Below are 15,514 nucleotides of genomic sequence, written 5' to 3'. Positions count from 1 at the left end.
ACCCCACATTCCTGCCACGTTAAGGCAGTTCCAAGGTGGACTTGGCTCTCTCCCACGGGTATGTTTTTGCCCTCGATCATGCAGTAGCTCACACCTTAAATGCCCCTCCCAGCATTTCCCTAGCAACCCTGCTTTTTCACTCACCAGCTGGGCGAAATTAAACAAGCTAGTTAACTTTCTAAGACTCTCTTTTCTAAGGGGTTATTAATACCTTCCTCCTAGAACTGTGTGGAGGATCAGGAGAGATGGCATATAGAGATGGCACTTATCACAGAGAAACAGCCGACAAATATTTATTATTATTTAACACTTATCAGACTTTACTGAAATTATCTTATTCCCATATCTTTTCCTTGCTAGATTGTAGGCTCTTTGAGGACAGGAAATGTATCTATTTATCTTCTTTGCATCTCTAATGTCTATCGTAATACCTGGTACATAGCAGATGGATGGACTTGCAAATGTGCAAGAATCCTATGAGGGTCTGGTTTCTTTTTGTTTCAAAATATAGCTTCCTGGGCCCCAGCCCTATTGGAGAAGGGGGCCTGATTTGTTCACAGCAATGACAGCAAGGAGTGACCCTCTGGGATCTTTATCAGTAGCTAACCTTCATCTCTAATATGGATCTTTGCTAAATCATATGTAAAGTGCTACTTCAAAACAAGTCTTGTCCTACCCTGTATGAGTTTCCTAGGGCTGCAGTGACAATTTACCACAAACTATGTGGCTTAAAGCAACAGAAATGTGTTCTCTCATAGCTCTAGAGGATAGAAGTCCAAAAGTAAGGTGTTGGCAAAGCCATGCTCTTTCTGAAGCCTCAAAAGGAAAATCTGTCCCACACCTTTCTCTCTGCTTCTGGTGTTGCCAGCACTCCTTGGCATTGCTTAGCTTGGAGACACAATATTCCAATCTCTGCCTCTGTAGTTACATACTCCTCTTCTGTGTAGTCAAAACTTCCTCTGGGCGGGGCCTCCACCAACTATGGCGGGCGAGCTTGAGGGTGCTAAGCCGCTGAGCGGGTTGCTGAGCGGCCTGGCTCAGGACGCTTTCCATGGGCACCCGGGCATCACGGAGGAGCTGCTGCGGAGTCAGCTCTATCCGGAGGTGCCACCTGAGGAGTTCCGCCTCTTTATGGCGAAGATGAAGGGGATTCTTAAGTCTATTGCATCTGCAGACATGGATTTCAACCAGCTGGAGGCATTCTTGACTGCTCAAACCAAAAAGCAAGGCGGGATCACATCTGACCAAGCTGCTGTCATTTCCAAATTCTGGAAGAGCCATAAGACAAAAATCCGAGAGAGCCTTATGAACCAGAGCCGCTGGGACAGTGGGCTTCGGGGCTTGAGCTGGAGAGTTGATGGCAAATCGCAGTCAAGACACTCAGCTCAAATGCACACTCCTGTTGCCATAATGGAGCTGGAAATAGGGAAAAGTGGACAGAATCCGCGAGCCACAACTACTGAGCCCGTGTGCCGCAACTACTGAAGCCCGTGCACCTAGAACCTGTTCTCCGCAACAAGAGAAGCCACCACAATGAGAAGCCCGCATACCGCAACGAAGAGTAGCCCTCACTCGCCACAGCTAGAGAAAGCCCACGCGCAGCAATGAAGATCCAACACAGCCAAAAATAAATAAATTAAAAAAAAAAAAAACTTCCTCTGTCTCCCTCTTATGAAGGTACATGCGATGATAATTAGGGCTCACGCCGACAATCCCAAATCATCTCCCCATCTCAAGATCCTTCACTTAGTCACATCTGAAAAGGCTTTTTTTTTTTTTAAACCAAATGAAGTAAATTCACAGGTTCCAGAGACTAGGATGTCTTTTTGGGGGGAAGCCATCATTCAGCCTCCCACACACCCAAACACCGTCAGATTAAATTGAGGCAGATGTATAAGCTTCCCATGTGATTCTAATGTAGCTATGAAAACCATTGAGATGGGCACTTATCGGTTTGCTGAATGAATGAACAAATGGCTTCCTCTACTGTAGAAAATCTCCCTCTTCTTCCATCCACCTCCTTCACTGACTTTAGATATAGACTCCCAGGCAGAGAGACCCTCCTATAATATCCCACTCCTAAAAAGGTCTAAACACACACACACACAGTTTTTGGAGTTCCTGACTCCAGAAGTACAATGGGCCACAGACACCTACCATCAGTGAAGAGTATGCCCCACCCCCCATTTAGTTCCCGTTTATTCATGATGCAAGTTTCCTCAGGAGGGTTAGATGTCTGCCCAGACTGCCCAGTTTCTCCTTTGTCCCCAGAAACACTTACACAGTACTGGACTGATTCACCCAGGAAAAACTCATGATCCACCATTTGTTTATAGTTTGGTTTGATTAAGAGATTAAGGCTATTGAAACATTGGCCCCAAGGCCACTACGGGACTCCTGAGTCCAAGTATATTGTAACACTGGGCAACCTGAGGGGAGCTAGGTGCCTTCTCTGGGCTTCTCCCAGCAGGGCTTCTGCTGTGGGGTGACAGGCTGTGGTATGCTGATACATGTTTAACAAGCAGTTCTCCAGGGCAAAAAAACCTTGGATCTGTAGTGTTCACCTATTTCTGGGGAATAAATAATCCCATTGTGACCAATTTCAAGCTGCCAAAATGATGTCACTGAAAGTGCAGTTGGGAAGAGATGTGCACCATCATTCCCACCAGCTGACCCCAGCATGTCACTGCAGCTCCCAGCCACTGACTTATGGGAAACTCAGTCTCCTCTCAGAGAAAATGTGCAGGCCCAGGAGCTGGACAATGTAGCTTTCAGAGGATCACTACAGAGAGCCAATTTCCTAGTTTCAGAGATCAAATACTACTGCTAGGAACAAGTGTCTATTCACGCATCTTTACAATCCCTTCCAACAATAAAGTTCTAGGCACAAAACAAACACTGACATCTTCCTCCTTTGAACTGTCATCAAGCTTTATTTCTACATCTCTTTTTTTTTAAGTTAAGATTTATCTAACATTGGCTCTGTGCCAAGCCCTGTTCCAAGGCAATGAGAAGCCTGTGCACTGCAAGAAAGAGTAGCCCCCGCTCGCCACAACTAGAGAAAGCCCATGTGCTACAATGAAGGCCCGATGCAGCCAAAAATAAATAAATAAAATAATTTTTTTTTAATTCTTTTTTTTTTTTTTTGGCTGCGTCGGGTCTTTGTTGCAACATGTGGGATCTTCGTTGCGCCTTGCGGGCTCTTTGTTGCAGCATGCAGGCTTCTCTCTAGTTGTGGCACGTGGACTCCAGAGTGCGTGGGCTCTGTAATTGTGGCATGCAGGCTCTCTAGTTGTGGCTCATGGGCTCAGTAGTTGCAGCATGCAGGCTTAGTTGCCCCACAGCATGTGGGCTCGTAGTTCCCCGATCAGGGATCAAACCCACATCCCCTGGATTGGAAGGTGGATTCTTAACTACTGGACCGCAAGGGAAATCCCCTTCATGTATTTTAGATATAGATTCATGTAAAAATTAAAAAAGCATTATTTATACATAATTAATTGTAAACAGAACCTAATAGATATATAAATATACTGATAAAATTCTTCACAGTGATAAGTGTTGGGAATAACAGCACTTTGCCATCTCTATTGAAAGAGCTCAAATACCTTTGCAATTAACAATCAATGACACATCAATACTCCTCAGAGGCTAGGCATTACATTTATGGTCTGTTTTATGGTTATTTTATAGCTGTTATTAGTAATGCAAATAAGAACAATTTGATGCACCATACAATATGTCATGAAGGGACCAAAATTAGACATGGTCATTGTTCAAAGGTTAAAAATAGAAACTAAATTTCTAACTAATAAGTATTTCATTATTAATAACATAACAATACTTCAAATTTATAGAGCATTTTATGTTTAAAAGTCAGTCACATGTAGTCAATAGAGCACATGGAATCTGCAGTCAGACCTGAATTCCAATTGTGTTTTCAGTTCTAACACTGTTCTGAGTACAATTTTTACCTGTTTAATTTTATTTGGAATAAGATATAGATTCATAGTGATGAAATAAAATTCATATCTTACGGCAAGACAAGAAAATTTAAACATAAGTTTTTTTCTCTGCCCGTTTGGTCCTCCTCCCTCTGGTTAGTGTATGTTGTCCATCTGCATTACCCAGACCTCCTTAGGAAATAACATTCTTTCTTAATCTCATAAAGGGTCACAACTCCTTAGGAGACAACCATCCTTCTTAATCTGGTAAAGGGCCATGATGACCCATGACTCACTTTGTACATGTAAATCTGGATTTTGCAAACTGTCTATAATAATACGTCATTTGACAAATAACCCTCTCGTCTCAAAAACTTATGTAACTGTGCTTTGACCTCGAACAGGTGGAACAGTCCGCAGAGCTTTCTGAAAGTGTCTCCCAGGTTATAACCCTCATGTTGGCTCAAATAAAATTTTCCATTTCTTTCTTACATCAACTACAGATTAATTTTTCATCAACAATGTGGCAGACACTCAAAATTTACAAAGACTTACAGAGGGGAAAAAAAAGCTCTTCCCAACTCAGTCCTTCTAGCAACCTGCCTCCTTTCCTCGGAGGTAAGGCAGCATTAACTCTTGATAGCCTTCCAGGGATACTTTATGCGTATGAAGTACAAGCAAATACAATAGCACATGTAAGTTGACACCATTTTATACAAATGTTAACATTTTACACACATAGGATGTTTGCTACAGTTTCCTCTCCTGTAAAAGGGCGTGGATAGGATTACATCACAGAATTAGGTAAATTCCTAACCCTAGTGCCTGGCACGGAGTTTGCACTCAAATTCACAGCTTCCCTTTCCTTACTCTTAATAAGGCTACGAGGTAAGGGGTGTTTAGGGTGCCTCAGAATCACGCAGTGCTTGTTAATCACAGATCGTCTCCCGGCCCCTCAGGGTTTCCAATTTAGCAGGTCTGGCGTTGGGCCCGCTATTTGCATTTCCAACCAGCCCCCAGTTTCCGCAGGTGGTGCTGATCACAGTCATCTGACCACATCAAGGCTTAGTGGGAACTTAGATGCCCCAGATTCCAACGCACGTTCTGCCTCTTGACCAAATTACTCACTGGGCTTCGGTTTTGTTTTCTTTTTAATAAAACAACGCTTGTCTCAAAGGCTGTTGAGCATTTTAAATAAGACACAACATATGCAGAGGCCTTTCTCATGGCAAACGCTCAAGAAGTGAAACGTAAAAGGAACGTGGATAAGCTGGTAAGGCGGGGATCGCCCGGAACACAGGAATCGCGGCCCTTGGCTGCACTCAGACCCCGTACGTCGTTCCCCACCCCCTGCCCGGAAACGGACGGGGCCATGCACGCGCTCGGGGCCAAGGACCCAGCTGGGATTCGGTCTGCGGGTGGAGGGCAGAAGCCACATCTGAAAAGTGAGGTCGGGGGCTCCTGTTTGAAGGTCCTGAAACACCGAGTGCCGCGTGGATGCAGTTGTACGGGGCTTACTGTTTAAACTGCGTGTAAAGATGCCGATAACCCTCATTTAACCCCTGTGGAAACGTCAGCGCCCAGGGCTGGGTGCACACACGCTCCGCCCCTGCGCGCGCCCCGCCCCTGGAGCACGCCGCTGCGCTCGGCCCAGGGACTCGCAGCGGCGCGCGGACGTGCGGCCGGCGGGTAAAGAAATGGCGAGGGCCGGGCGGGGCGGAGTGCGGCCGGCCGCCAGGGGGCAGCCGCGCGTCTGCGGGCCGCGACCGGCTGGAACCGGTCTGGCCGGAAGTTGGGGCGGTGCCTCGGCTTCCGCTGCTACGCGCCACGTGGCCGGCCGGGAGGGCCGGGAGCAAACAACAAGATGGCGGTGGCGGGGGGGGAGGGGGCGGGCTCTTCGGGGGCCCCTGAGGACACGGGTCCCTTAAGGATGGCGTTGGGTGGGCGGCATGGGCTGAGTGCTGCGAGGTCCCTTTTGTCTAAAGTCCGAGGTCACCCGGCCGGGCCTGCACAGGGCCGCGGGTAGCTGCACGAGGCCGTCGGGCCCTCCTTCGGAGCCCGTGGACCCGGACCCTGCCCCCCGCCCAGGCTCACCGCGGCGCGTTAGCGTGAAGCCGCCGGCCTGCATCTCATTCACGGCCCGTTTTCTTTTGTCCCCGCGTTTGCCGCTCTCTGCCAACCAGGGACAGAAACGCCTTCCTCAGGGCGTTTTCGTTCTTTAGGAGAGATTAGGTGCTGCATATCGAGCCGGGGAGTCCTAGTTGATTCGAAACGCACTCTTTCCAGCAGTTCGGACTGCCTCCCTTCTGATGAAGGCAAAAAAAACTACCCTTAGTGATCTGGGCCTTAGGTAGCTTCCTGACCCTGTCCAAGCGTGGTCGGAGTTTGACTTGTACACAGGAGCTGCTCTGGGAGCTCCGGAGTGTGGCAGTCTGAAGTTCTGTTACTTCATGTCTGCCACCTTGGATGTGTTTTCAGAAAGGCTAATGTAGATGTGGGTTGTTGCATATTATAAAATGCAGGAAATAAAGCAAAATTAACTAGTTAAATGCCCGCAGTCTCCCGTTGGTGTCCAAGGATCTGGAACTGAAAGACCGAGCTCTTCCATCTCTGCCTGGCCAGTCGCCAGGCTGGGTTTTCATTTCTCATCCCGTTTCATTTTACATGAGTTGGACGCTGGAGAGCCAGTGTGGGTAAAAATAGTTAACACAGTCATTCGGCTTGTGGTGGTATATTTAGAATAAAGGAGACGTTTGTCCTTGTTTTTTTTTTTTTTTTTAAATAAATTGCTCATTTTAGAGTTAGGATTCTTTGTCTCTCATTCTCGCTAATTTGTGAGGCTGTTGGCAGACCTGAAACGATGTGACTGTTTTGTTTTTAAATAATGAAATTTGCCTCCGAAAGGTTTGGAAGGTTTAATAAAAATTTCTGAATGTAACGAGGGCCCTACTACAGTGACAAATCTCAGAAGGACATTACTTTCTCTGTGAAGGAGCCCTTATCGTTTCCTCAGTCTGGTAGAGATTTTAACACTTGTGCTGTGATCAAAACGGCGTTGCTGTCTAGAAAAAGTATAATGGGATCAGGAAGGGGGAAAAGAAAAAACATGCTCACAGTTTTAGTTTTAAGGCTTAAATGCGGATTTTTTTTTTTTTTTTTTTAAACCCAGAGATTTGAGAGAATTTCCCTTCGGCCCCTCCATTTTGTAACCGTGCCTTCAGAGGTTTCCCTTCAGACTTGTCCATCATTTGGCAGAAAAAGGGCTGGACAGAGTTTCCAAAGAATACTTTTACCTGGAGGGGTTAGAACCTTCCCTTCCTGAGCCTGGGAAAAGAATGCAGCTTCCTTCACAGCATTTCTTCTGAAGGAGCCTGCCTCGTTGTGTTTATGTTTGGCAGTGATTACCCGCTTCTCTGTCTCGTTTTGTACATACAATTCAGATAGAAACTTGGGCAACTTTTTCTGCAAATGCCCCTGATATACAGGAGCCACAAGAATTAGCATCCTCAGGCCTTCAGTTATTTGCTTCCACAATTTCACTAGCACTGCCATCCTGTTAAAAGGAGAAAATGTATTTTAAATTTTTTAATATATTATTATAGCAAATTTGATTTTTTTTTTCAAAAAAAGGAAAAGTAAGTAAAAAGAAAATTAAAAGAACTGTAGTCTGACAATTCAGAGATACTTGTCCTTGTAGGCATAGACTGAAGTTTTGGGGAGCTTATGTTTGTACAATTTGGTACCTTCTTCACTTTTTAAAGTATATTGTTTTAGTTCATATTACTTAAAACATTATGCTCAACACAAAACATAAATAATACAGAAGAATACAAAGAAAAAAATCACTTTGCCATTAGCAAGGAATAACCACTATTAAACAAATTGTAGTTGTCTTAAAAGAACACTAAACCTAGTTTGTAACCTACATTTTGCATTTAGCCACTTGTACGTTCTCTAAGGTCAAATAAGAATCTCCATGATTTTTAGAGCCTGCATGATAGTCTATCAGATGAATATACCATAATTACCCACTAGCTGTTCTCTTACTATTGGACACCAAATTTGTTCGCTATTTTTTGCTCTTATAAATATAACGTTGGTATGAGTACTTCTATACAAAAAGCTTTTTACAAATTTCTGTAGAATACAGCTTACAATGAATCTGAACTTTTTCAGGTTGGTTGACACATATTTGACTCCCCAAATTATTGAATTCATTGTGTTCTATCTGGAGTCTTCAAATGACTGTGCATCAGCATTCCAACCGAGGTCAGATCCCATCTGTCTTACTTTTTTTACCCTCACTCTTCTAAATTTATTTTTAAATTATAAATCATATATTCTTTGTTATTTTTGTCTCTTCTTTTTTTTAACTGAAGTATAATTGATTTACAATGTTGTGCTTTGTATATTATTTTTGATATGAGTGTGTGTCTAATAACTACCAGACATGGATGTTTAACTTCAAGTTAAATATTTGAGGAGTCCCTTCATTGTCAACCTATTAACGATACAGAAACCTCTTTTCCTTTTAACAAGTTACTATCTATGTATAAATGTGGTACAAAAGAAACTAATTCCTGGCATTTTCTTTCCAATGTGCAGCAAATATAAAAACTAGTTCTCCAAAATTATCTAATATAAATGAACTTTGGGGGTGGGTTTTTTTTTTTTAGGGTAAAATCGTCTAAACATCATCTATCATCATTTTATTTGTTATTTTCAATTGTTTTATTGTGAGTATACTGCTAAAACTTTATCCACAGGACAGGAAAGACAGCTCTGTTCAAAGCAAGGTGACCAGATAATTCTGTTTCTCCTCTATATTAGTTTAATGATACTTGGATACTCCTTACCAGGAAACCATTCCATAGCCTATTCTTCCAAAATCAAACTCTATTTCCCACAATCTTTCCTCTGCTCTCTAAAAATGATTTAGAAAACACGGAGAAGTAAAGATGAATAAAACAAACACCTGAATAATCGGAAAATATCAATCAGCACCCTTTACATGATCATCTTAAAACCACCTCAGAGAATGTGACCCTCTTTCGGGGGGGTAATGTCAGTTCTGATCACCACATATACTTTAATCAACCCTAGTTTCTCTTTAGATGAAGTCCTTCTAATTACTATACTTGGAATAAGATACATTCCATTAAAATGGAGAACATCATTTAAGAATATTCAAAAGGTTTGGGGGCTTTAAGAGCTACTGTATATGGCAATCATTATTATTCTGTAATAGGCTTCCTGTTAGTGACAATACCCCAGTGCAGAGGGTTATGTCTGGAAATATAGCATTTGAGGCCAGTTACTAAATAGTCTAATTCTACAGATAGACAGCAATAAACATACAAAGATTTTTTTAGCTATATCAGCCCTGTGTGTCTGAGATTGAAGTCTATTATCAGAGGTTCACTCACTGTCATCCTTTCAAAACAGCTCTAGACTTGTTTGTTTGTTTTATCATTTAGATTTCATAGCTGACACCCAAGGCAGTAAATGGATGAGTATTTTTCATTTTAGTTATTTTAAGGGGCATTGAATTTGAACAGCTTTTGGAGACTATAACTCTTAGAAACCTGTCTCCTAGGAGCTGAAGTTTAAAAATCTGCTGATATTGGACTTCCCTGGTGGCACGGTGGTTAAGAATCCGCCTGCCAATGCAGGGGACACGGGTTCGAGCCCTGGTCTGGGAAGATCCCACATGCTGCAGAGAAACTAAGCCCATGTGCCACAACTACTGAGCCTGTGCTCTGGAGCCCACAAGCCACAACTACTGAGCCCGTGCACGGCAACTACTGAAGCCTGTGTGCCTAGAGCCCGTGCTCTGCAACAAGAGAAGCGACCGCAATGAGAAGCCGCAACTAGAGAAAGCCCATGCGCAGCAACAAAGACCCAACACAGCCAAAAATAAAATATAAGTAAATAAATAAATTTATTTTAGAAAAATCTGATATAAATGAAGAAGTTGGGGGAGAAGAAAAATTATATTTTATTTCCAGAGCCTTTGAAAACATCAAGATTCCACTCTCAGCAGGGGAAGGAAAAGTTCTTGTAAATTTGCCCCTTAACTCAGCACTACCAAAAATCAAAGAGGGAATCTAGGTTGTCTCCTGTCCTAGACTTTAGGCCCAGAGTCTTGGCTGCTATGTTGGCAAGTTGTGGGCATGTTCCAACAGGGCCAGGGCTCACCAGGCCTCTGCATCACTACCTTCTAGTCTCCCTAATCTCCCTCTCTTCCCCATATTAAATACCCCTAAAGCCCTGCTCTTCATTCTTTCAAGGACCCTTGAAGCAGCAATTATGAACTGGGGCTTGAAAGTCAGAGGAAGTCAGAGTTGGGTTCTAGATCCGTCATTTCCAAACTGTGTTACCTTGGGCAGGTTAACATCTCTGTGCAGGATACCTCAGTATCCTTCCCCCAAATTTGGGATATTTCTTTCTTTGTTGGGAGGATGAAATGATGGACAGTATGTAGTGCTTAGGACAATGCCTGACACAAATAAGCTCTCAATTGATGGGAGGGGTTGTTAACCCTTCCGCTTCCTTAATCCACTTTCTACCTGTGCTCAATTCCTCGTTCTCTTTTGGCCAGTTGCCTCCTGATGGGTCTCCAGCCCTCCAGCCTAGGTCACTGAGCTGCTTGCTGTTCCTTGTACCATCTTCCCTTTAAACATGCTCTTTGCTCTCTTATCTGCCTAGTAAATGCCTCCTCATTCATCAAAACTCAACTCAAACCTTACTATCCTGATGATGAAAGTATAAATTGATATAACTTCTTCAAAGGGGAATTTTTACAAAAACTATCAGAATTTAAATGCACCAACCTATGATCCAGGAATTCTACTTCTAGGAATGTATCCTATGGATAACCTCACACATGGGCAAAAAGGGAATGTGTACAAAGATAGCAGAAGACTGTAAAATTCTACATGTCCAATGGAACACTAGTATAAAATTTTTTATTTATCCCTACAATGAAATATTATAGGGTTATTAAGAAGGAGTGAGCAGTTCTATATGTACTGATTTCAAAAATATATTGTTAAATGAAAAAAATCAAGGTATAAAGAGCTGAGTAGAAGATGCCTCCATTTGGCTGAAAAGAAGAGGGAGGATGATGCATTTATATTATGTTTATATTAATGGAATGGTGGTGGTGACCTGATGAGCAGTCAAGGGTCTAGGTGAGGAAAGATTTCCTTTTCACTGTATACTTTTTTGCTCTGTTGGGAAAATGTCTAACTATTTGCATAAATTTCTTTAAATTAAAAAAAAATACCTTAATTCCAGCATCTCTTCATTTTGGGAAGGCTTGGCTGGCCGTCTCCCTCCCTTCCCAGGGAGTTTCTACCTCCTTCTTACTCTCTGTGTTTTGAATGTAACTTATATCCTATTTTATTGGATGTAACTGTCCACATGACTGGTTTCCCTGCAAAAGCCAGAGCATCTAGCAGGTAGGTTTTTGGGGTTTTTAAAATAAACTTATTTATTTATTTATTTTTGGCTGTGTTGGGTGTTCGTTGCTGCACGTGGGCTTTCTCTAGTTGCGGCGAGCGGGGGCTACTCTTCCTTGTGGTGTGCGGGCTTCTCATTGCATTGGCTTCTCTTGTTGCGGAGCATGGGCTCTAGGCATGCAGGCTTCAGTAGTTGTGGCACGTGGGCCCAGTACTTGTGGCTCGTGGGCTCAGTAGTTGTGGTGCACGGGCTTAGTTGCTCCGCGGCTTGTGGGATCTTCCTAGACCAAGGCTCAAACCCGTGTCCCCCACATTGGCAGGCAGATTCTTAACCACTGTACCACCAGGACAGTCCTAGAAGTTAGGATTGATACTGTATTCATTTTTATGTTGTAAGAATCCATCACAGGGCTTCCCTTGGGGGCGCAGTGGTTGAGAGTCCGCCTGCCGATGCAGGGGACACAGGTTCGTGCCCCGGTCCTGGAAGATCCCACATGCCGTGGAGTGGCTGGGCCCGTGAGCCATGGCTGCTGAGCCTGCGCGTCCGGAGCCTGTGCTCCGCAACGGGAGAGGCCACAACAGTGAGAGGCCCGCGTACCACAAAAAAAAAAATAGAATCCAGCACAAGATGATACACACACACACACACACACACACACACACACACACACACACACACACAGGGTTTTTTTTTTTTTGGAAAGAATGAATTGAAAAGGTCTCCTATCACTGTCTCTCCCACCACTGCCCTGATCCTATTCTGGTTGTCCACAGGAGAATCTGAGCTCTGTCTAGCATCACCTTTATAATCTGGCCCAGCTTTTATTATCCGACATTCCCAGCAAACCCTCTTGTAGCTCGTGCTACACCTAACTTTTCACTGTTTTTGTAGTTGTTGGTTTGTCTTGTTCTGGTTAATTTTTTTACAGTGGACAGTGTCTTCACACTCCTTGCCTTTGCACATGTAATTCCCTCCACTAATGTCCTTTCCTACTTCTTAGTCTCCTTCATTTAAAATCACTTCCTCTTTGAAGCCTTCCTGTTTTTCTCCTGCCTTAGTCAGATAAACTTAACGTTCCCATGAGTCTCTGATCAAACTCGTCATCACTGGTAGTTATTGCAGTTATTTAACCTGTTAGTCCACGTGACAAAAATAAGGATTTTTCAAAGACAGGGATTTTTACCTTGTTTATCTTACTCTTCCCAGAATTTATGCCTGCCACAAGGCAGGCACTCAATCAGTATTATTAGTTGGATGAATGAACAAGGCAATAGTAAATTTTTCTAAATATCAGCCCTTCATGATATTTCGAAGGGCTGCACGTGGTGGCCATCTACAACTTATTTGGGGCAATATACTTGTATGCTGTGTGTGTTACATTCACATCTCAGCCTGGCACCTTGAACCAGAAGCTTTTGGTGGTGTTCACCACTCTCATGCAGGTGGAGAAATCTAACTGCATATACCCTTTTTAAGCCCCTTAAAGCAGGATTGTTAGATTTAACAAAGAAAAATACAAGTTGCCCAATTAAATTTGAATTCCGATAAACAACAAAGATTTTAATGTGATCATGTCCCAAATCCCACTTATACTTATAAAAGTATTCATTGTTTATCAGAAATTCAAATTTGACTGAATGCCCTCCTGTATTTTGTCTGGCAGCCCTACCTCAAAGACCGAATTCCCAAACCCTGTCTTCCTGCATTCAGACCCAGTAATTCTTCTTAAAAAATGTTATGAACTATGCAATTTTATCATCTTTATTAAATATAAGCAACCAAAATCTACCAACTCTGCTTACTAAAATTTTCTGCATATTTAAACACTTTGCCTTCTTCCAAAACTCTTTTATTATATTTTAACCATCAGATTTATATTCTAATTTATTTGAATTTAGCCTCTTAGCACTTAACAGTAGAATTGTATCTGAGAGGGAAAATCCAGATGACTCTCTACATCTGAAGTCTCTCTCTTTTTTTTTTTTTTATTAAATCTCTATTCTGCAGTAAATTTTAAGTGACAGGAGATTATCTCTGGGCTCCGTAGGGCGATAGGGCCACTCTCGACCATTAGAAACCCCGCAGCGCTGTTTGGGCTGTAAAATGCCACTTCCCTGCAGAGGAAAGGTGGTAGCCACACTACCCAGCGCAGTCACCTGCACTGGCCAGCCCTGCAGCCACTAAGTATTATTACAGACTAGGTTTTCCACGACGAGACTATTTTAAAAATTAGAAACATCATCTTATCTGAAATGGGGCATTTTCCTGTTTCAGTTTCTTGGCATTGGTAAACGATCCTGTAAGCAAAAAGAAATGCACGCACCAAATGCAGCTGCACCTATTTTTGTTTCAAAGGCACAGTTCCCTTTACATCAAATCACATTCCCCTGCAGCTTCAGCATGGATGACGACTCTACAGGACACAACTTCTGGTTACATGTAATTAATTAGTTTTCCCCGGGGTTCTGGAAACTAAGATAATGTCACAAGCGTATCCTTTCTTAACATCCAAACTTAAAAATTACAGGCTAAACAACGTCCTAGGTGTCTAAATCCATACAAAACATTTGCTTAGTACTCCCATGTCTCAGCTCTGCGTTCTGAAAAACAAGAAAGGTTCATCAAAAATTACTAAGAAGTGGCGATTGTAATGTGAAGGATAAAAAGGGACGTGTTAAAAGGGGACTGGAGTGAAAATGTGGCTTAACATGGCCGAGAAGCATGGGGAAAACGGCTCAGTTGGGAGTGGAAAATCAATTTGCCAGGGCCATGATAAGACTGGACCATCACCTCCACAGTTTTGGGAATCCATTCTGACTCCCCCACTACTGTCTGCAGCCAGAGCCTGAGGACAGGAAGAGTAGATGCGTACGCCTGATGCCAGTTCACAACCGAAAAGACAACTGCCACGGAGCAAACCATCCGAGGAGGAACCGAGAGAAGGACGGTCTTTCATCCTTTCAAATGGAATGAAGAGACTTAAAATGTGAAGAGCTTTACTTCAGGGAAGACCAGTATCTCCATTTCATCCAGTTGTTTCCAGGATGGCTTCTAGTAAATATTGCTTGGTAAGGGGACTCATTTCAGAGCCACGGAGAATATATATTAGACGTTTACGTTACAAAAACCAGGAGAATTATGCTATTTACCTATCTGTTCGTTCCGAAAAGTAAGACAGCACTAAACTACCGCTTAACTTGTAAATCAGAAGAGCTTCCAACATGGAGAAAAATTCTTTGACGACTAAGAAGCAGGAAAGAAATACCACAGATTATTTTTTCTACTGTAAAAACCGATCTACAAAAGGATAAATTTTCTGATGCATGCTAAACCCACCCTGTTGCTTCTTACACACGTTTATTCTGGTTTTTAGTATAATTTGTCAATCCGTTTGTCAAAAAATGAGTTTGCTTCAGAACCCAATCATTTTTAAACCTGTTGCATAGTCAATGTGACATTATTCATGAAGTTGTTTCTTGCGTCCCGTTCTTGTGTGTTCAGTAGCTTTCTGCCCCAAGAGTCGGTATTTCAGATGTTTAATTTTCTTTTCTCAACTCGGTTAAGAAAAAGCCTGTCCATTCCGACATTACTTGCCTAAGTATAGACTAATGCTGCCCTGGAAACTGCGAACTAAATTTTATTTCCTATAGGAAGATAAAACGGACACGCCGCTTCACAATTTCGTCTACAAGGGAGACTAGCGCCGACGCTCCAGGCAGGATATGTGCGGGCGCCTTTAAAAGGAAGCGCGGTAATTTTCCACCGCCCAGCCAGCCCTGCCCACGCGGTAGGTGGCTGGGCGCCGCGGAGTGCGGCTGCGCGGCGCGCGCCTCCCGTTGCCTGGAAACCACCTCTTCCACCCCCGGAGCCCGAAGCTCTTTTGTTTCCAAGATGGCCTCTGAGTCGTGTCGTAATGCGCTAAGTACAAGGCCAGTTAAACACTCTTGAGGTTAGCAGAAAGCAAGACCCGTATGGCTAGCTTTAAGGGTGTTCTGTGTCAATATTTATTTACTTCTATAAAGTTACAAAAATCCTTTTAGTTATGTTGTCTGGGTGGGAAAAAAAATCAGGGAGTGCCTCAGGGTGTATAAACCATGGTCTCTTAG

General features: G+C 43.1%; 1 pseudogene; it reads left to right on the top strand.

Annotated features, from left to right (window-relative positions):
- Window positions 1-967: 967 nt before the first annotated feature.
- On the top strand, window positions 968-1,500 carry LOC137202000 (COMM domain-containing protein 1 pseudogene; annotated as a pseudogene).
- The last annotated feature ends 14,014 nt before the right edge of the window (window positions 1,501-15,514 follow it).

Source organism: Pseudorca crassidens, chromosome 1 (assembly GCF_039906515.1).
Source record: "Pseudorca crassidens isolate mPseCra1 chromosome 1, mPseCra1.hap1, whole genome shotgun sequence".
NCBI lineage: Eukaryota > Metazoa > Chordata > Mammalia > Artiodactyla > Delphinidae > Pseudorca > Pseudorca crassidens.
The sequence above is the reverse complement of the archived record's forward strand: the minus strand, read 5'-3'. Positions and strand labels throughout refer to the sequence as shown.